The 6,000-nt window shown below is 40.5% G+C and overlaps 1 long non-coding RNA gene across 1 annotated transcript in view; it reads right to left on the bottom strand.

Annotated features, from left to right (window-relative positions):
• Positions 1-2,930: 2,930 nt before the first annotated feature.
• LOC134297387 (uncharacterized) overlaps positions 2,931-6,000 on the bottom strand; it is a 44,974-nt gene continuing 41,904 nt past the window's right edge. The window contains exon 4 of the long non-coding RNA XR_010004112.1: positions 2,931-4,666. This is a non-coding gene — a long non-coding RNA (uncharacterized LOC134297387). The remainder of the gene's footprint in view (positions 4,667-6,000) is intronic.

Genomic DNA, 6,000 nt, shown 5'->3' with positions numbered 1-6,000 from the left:
TACGACATGCAGCTAGTCCTCAACGAGGACAACTTTGAAACAGCATCACAATGGGTTAATGGAAGCAGTTCCAGCAGCAAGAGCTCCAAAGGTAGTGCCAATGGCCAGGCTTCCCAAAACAAGGAGATTTGCAATTTCTGCAAACACAACGGGGAATCCAAGCAGGTCTATTCGTCCCACCGGCTGAAGGGGATGGACGGCACCGTGGAGTGCCCCATCTTGCGCAAATACACCTGTCCGCTCTGCGGTGCCACGGGCGAAAAGGCCCATACTTTAAAATACTGCCCACTGAGCCAAGGGAAGAGGTCGCTGTATCGCAAGTGCGGACGTAACTCGGCTGGACGCAAGGTGAGGAGATAAGAAGATCAGGAGAAGACCGAAGCATTTATTCTTAGTTTTAGTTTGACTTTGTAAAAGAACAACATTTGATTTCGAGCATCATTAACACTCTTTACATTTCCTCCCACTTTGTTTCAGGTTTGGAGAATGGAAGCCCAATTCTCTTAGACTACATTTGTGAGTCCAGAAATGTTTTTTTATGTATATTGTTGCCTTCTTTCACATTTGTTGTACCTAGGTTATATTGTGTTTCTTTTAGATGTGTCAGTTGCCTAGTGTGATGACTCATGGGCCCTGCAGTCCTATTCCTGACAGTATTGTGGCAGATGAGGAGGAAAATATGGAGTTTTCCCCAGATTTCCGGTCGGAGTCAGAGCCTTGGCAGCTGCCTGAAGTTCTAGTCCAAGAACCAATTAAACCTGACCTTGGTGGGAACTCTCCCCCTTATGGGAGAAAACAGGCTTACACGACTGATAGAGGATCGAGAGAAAAATTTAGAAGTAGTGCTCGCCTTGCTGCCAAATATGCCACTGATTAGAAGTATTTCCCCTGAGAAAATACGGGGAGTCTTGCACCTGCAAGCTGGTTTCCTTCGCTCCCTGTTCTCTAGGGAAAGTGATTGTTGTTTGGGGAAACGAGACCCAATATAGGGAAATTGCGCAAAGGATTCCTTGCGGAGTCAATTCGTCAGCTCCTGGAGAGAGGTCATGTGTGTGTGGACTTCGAATCCTGTTCCTTGCCTCCTGAATCTAGTTCCAAGCCTTGTCCTCGTCTCACGGATTTACCACAGATCTTGTTCCATGCTTCAAGTTGCTTTGCCTTTAGCCACAGCTCCAGCCACGTTCCAAGTAACTTTCAGCCTTGTGTCAAGCTTCATTGGATTCAAGACTTTTGCTGTTTTCCCAACGCTTTGCTTGGCAAAGCGTGTGTTGCGGTTATTGGATTATAATCTTTGGACTCTAATATTTCATATTGGACAATAATCTGCTGGACTATATTTGGCCTCATTTGAAAGGTCTGCTTCTGAACTTTATTCTACACTTGTTTTTATTGACTTTATATATTCCTTTAATAAAGATATTAGATAGAATCTGGCCTCAGTGTATGGTTATTGGTGCCCAGCAGCCTAGATCCTGACACCTTGTATCATGCTTTTTTATACATATAATCATGTTTTTTACATATGTAATATCACGTTCCTTTTACATCTGTAATTGCCTTATATCATATTTTATATTGTGTTTTATATATGCAGTTACTTTACATGTTTCTTTTATGTATGGATGTATAATTTTTACATGTTTAATTATATTATTTGCAACTATAATTGCCTAATATCATGCTTCTTTTATATATGCAATGACATCATGTTTATTTAACGTATATAAGTGCCTTATATCATGTCCGGGTTATCATGTGTGTCTCCAGAGGGATGCAGCCCTATCCTTTGCAGGGAAAATATAGAAATATCTTCTAAATGGCTACTGTCTAGAATTTTGTTTTGTAAACAAAGGAAAAGTTTATATGCTATTGGAAAGAAAGATACTATTTTATGTTTAAATTTTGGAAAGGAATAGAATTGGTTATTATTACTGTGGTCTAACCTTCAATTGTTTGCAAGTTGTTCTAAAGTTTGGATCGTAGAGTTTAATAAACAGAGTTTATGGTTTTGGCATCAAAACTGTTCATGTTGTGCTTAAATGGGATTGAATTTTCTTTAATTTGTGGCCCATAATAGGCTGGTTATAAGCCTGATCTGGAAGGCAGCCAAGGCAAAGACCATTGAGCTGCTGAACTTGCAGACTGAAAGGTCCCAGGTTCAAATCCCGGGAGCAGAGTGAGCGCCCGCTGTTAGCTCCAGCTTCTGCCAACCTAGCAGCTTGAAAACATGCCAATGTGAGTAGATGAATAGGTACCGCTGTGGCGGGAAGGTAATGGCACTCCATGTAGTCATGCCGACCACATGACCTTGGAGGTGTCTATGGACAACACTGGCTCTTGGGCTTAGAAATGGAGGTGAGCACAACCCCCAGAGTCAGACATGACTGAACTTAACGTCAAGGGATACCTTTACACACACACATATGCAGGGACTACACCAATTTAACAAAGTTTCAGCCACAAAAACAAAGTTTCTAAAGTAGAGCAATGACTTTCACAGTAAAGACAACCCAATTTAACAGGAAATAAGACTTTCAAACCAGGAACAGATTTCTGCAATTATTAAAAAATGGTTTATTATAAAAGCTATGAAAATTTGCCAAAAATCAGAGGATAAGGGAAACGTTCCACATTTTGGTGAGCTATCAGTGTTAAATGTGTTCTACCACTCTACCAAGTTTGAAGAAGATCACTCAAAAAATGAGGGCGGGAGAGCCCCCTAAGTCCCCCCCCCTTCGGGCTGTTTTTGGGCCACCGCGCATGCGCGTCCGCCATTAACGAATTAATTTCGAAAATAACGAATTTTCGTTAATTTCGAAAAATTTTGGGGGCCAAATTCGTTATTAGCAACAAAAACGAAAAACTGCCCCCTCTAGTTTTGAAACGAGTTTAGAATCAAATTTTTCATGGATCGATCAAGCCTAGTAATTACATTTGCTAGTTCATTTGATAGTCTTGGGTGCCATTCATCTGGCCATGAGAATTAATTTAAAATAGTTAGATATTACCATGCCACCTCATTTTTATCCTGGCCTACATTATTTGTTCTATTTGCATCAGATAGAGCACTGTTTTTCTATTGGGAAAAGGTAGAGGCAAAGGTGTTACTGTGTAGCTTTACCTTCTTCCTGTTTACTGTTACTATTTCACCATCTTTTATAGAGCTCACTTTTAAATTTCAGCTCATCTAAAAGTTCTTTGTATGCCTATCCTTGTTTGTTTTTTTAAAAACATCTCACACTTTTCTACTACATTATAATGGTTTACAATTCAATATCTTCTCTTTAAATATTCCCATCCATTCTGAATCCCTTTCCTTTTCTTAGCTCATTGAAATCTACTTTATTAACATCCAGAGTGCATGTCTGTTATAGTTGGCTTCCCTTTCTTCTGTATGCCAAATCACAAAAGGACATGGTTGTTGTGACTCAGCCTTTGTGTGACTCTGATGAGTATTCTGGGATGCAGTTTGAGTATTCTGGGATGCAGTTTCAAGATGATGGGATTCAGGTTCAGGATGAGTTTCAAGATGATGGGAATTATGGGGTTCAAGTGCAGAGTGTTCTTGCTGTGGGAGATGAGGAGCAGGAAGGTTTCCCAAGAAAAGAAATGTTGTTGTTAATGATGATGGTTTTCAGGTGCAAGAAGCAGAAAGGGAGAGCAGCTCCCAGCCTCTGTCTGATAATGCTAACGAGCCCTGTGGCCTTGAAAGAGAAAGCGATGAAGCCATGTCTCTAGATCGGGCTAGTCGTCTGGAATTTCGGGGGTTGTGCAGAAGTCTCCGAATAGCAAATAAGAGGGTGTTCAAAGGAACGCCTTTATGTTATGCTATTAAAACAGTCTGTTGAGAGGGAGAAATTTGTCAAAGTGATTTCCTCACTTGAATCAAGAACCAAGTCTGCTTTCCTGTGTTATTTTGTAGTCTGGATGTATCCACGTTTCTGGGACTTTGGCTTCGTTTTAAGGACCTTGTTTCATGCCTAATGTTTCCATGGATTTGTTTCTTTCAACCTTGTTTTTGTAACTATCTACTGGAACCGAACTTCTACCTTTTATGATCTATTTTTTCCTTATTTCCTTAATAAACTACAAAAGACTACAATCTGTGTGCAGCCTGGTGTCTCTAGCAAGGTGAAGCTAACCTTAGGTGCAACAATGGTTACTTCCCATTATTTCCACTCCATTGACCAGTCCTTTCCTATTGCTTTGTATCAGGTCCAACAAAGCTGATACCCGTGTTGCCTCCTCCACTTTCTGGACAATGAAATTATAAGTAAAGGCAAGTGAGGAAATTACTGGACATTCCCTTTTTGGCACAGTTAGACTTCCTATAAATATCAAGGTGGGTAAAGCCTCCCATAACGTCTATATCTCTCCTTTTTGAAAGTTTGATCATCTGTTCTAGGAAGACATCATCATTTATCTCCTCAGAGAATAAAATTGCATTGCTGAGCTCTGGAGGTATTTTATCAAATCTGTCACTGTTGTATCTCCATGCTTGCTTTCCAAAATCATCTTCTGCTATGGAGGTCCCTTAGGAGCAGGGGCAGCTGGCAGCTTCCACAACAGTGTTGTGGTGAATTTACTGTCAGACTTGAAAGCACATATTCAAGATGCAGAAACTTTTGGAAATAGGATTCAGCATTTTAGACAGTTTCTTTAAAGTCTGCAATAAAGTGAAACACAGATTAACTGTATCCTAATATGGGAACCACTGATTAACATTGCTAGGAGCTTAAATCATTTAATCAATGTGGAGCTGGAATTTTAGGAATAAAGGGATACATTCAAATATAGAACCATTACACTGGTCAACACACATTTTGGAGCCTCAAATGTTTGACCTGTTTCTGGGTATGTATATTTGACTTGCTGGTTCTAAAAATGGCACCAGTCTTTCCCAATCTGGTCTAGTTTTTTTGAGATATAGAACATATTCCATCTATCACTCACCATTTGCTTACTCATAGAAAACCATGATTACCATACCACAGCTGATGTGGTCTATCCAGTGCAATTTTCTGAATCTCCAGGAACAGGCCTAAAAACCAAGTCACCAAGAAACATTTTTGTTGGGCTGTATATGTGAACTGAAAGCAAGACACACAATTCATTGGGACCTATTCCCTAGTAAAGATGTGAAGGATTTAGGAGTAGGCTTTATGTCAAAAGAAGGAACTGGAAAAACCACCTCTGAGTATTCCTTGCTTAAGAAAACCCAGTGAAATTCATGGGGTCACCATAAATTGAGAGGCAACTTGAAGGCACATACATAGAGATATACTGCAGCACCTATGTCAATCTTTTCCACTTAGTAATATGAAAGAAATCTACTTCGGCAGAGTATGCAGACTTACTCGGTTCCCTTTGGCCCACAGTGGATTTATGTTAAATACATTTTCCTTTCCAAACGTATCTGGGCTGGACTGTAGCACAGCTGGTAAATCACCAGCAGTAATAAGATCTACCAGCTGAAAGGTGGCCAGTCCAAAGCCCAGTTGGGGTGAGCACCCAACCGTCAAGCCCAGCTTACTGTTTACCTAAGCAGTTCGAAAAAAAAGCTTAGAACTGTAAGTAGAGAAATTAGGTACTGCAAACTGCATGGGAGGTTTTTACACCACCATAAAGGACAAAACCAGAAATGCGGTGACCAAGCGGAAGGTGGAAGGAGGAAGTCCTGATGGCTCTTCGTCATAGAGAATGGAACAACAGCACTTCCCTGTGACTGAATCTGAGCTCAACCTCCAAGGCACCAAAAAAAGTCTGGACTTCAAGACAACATACCTCCTTCTGTCTGTCTGTTCTGCCCTGTCTGTCTAAACGGCATTTAATGTTTGCTGTGTATATATACTGTGATCCAGCCTGAGTCCCCTTGGGGAGATAGTGTGGAATATAAATAAAGTGTTATTATTATTATATTTCCATGAGGTCATGAAGAGTCGGAGATGACTAAACAACTGAGCAGCAATATTATAATTACTGGAAGACATCAGATAATAT

The sequence above is a fragment of the Anolis carolinensis genome, chromosome 3, assembly GCF_035594765.1.
Source record: "Anolis carolinensis isolate JA03-04 chromosome 3, rAnoCar3.1.pri, whole genome shotgun sequence".
In the NCBI taxonomy this organism is placed as follows: Eukaryota; Metazoa; Chordata; class Lepidosauria; order Squamata; family Dactyloidae; genus Anolis; species Anolis carolinensis.
This window is presented reverse-complemented; position numbering and strand designations above follow the sequence as displayed.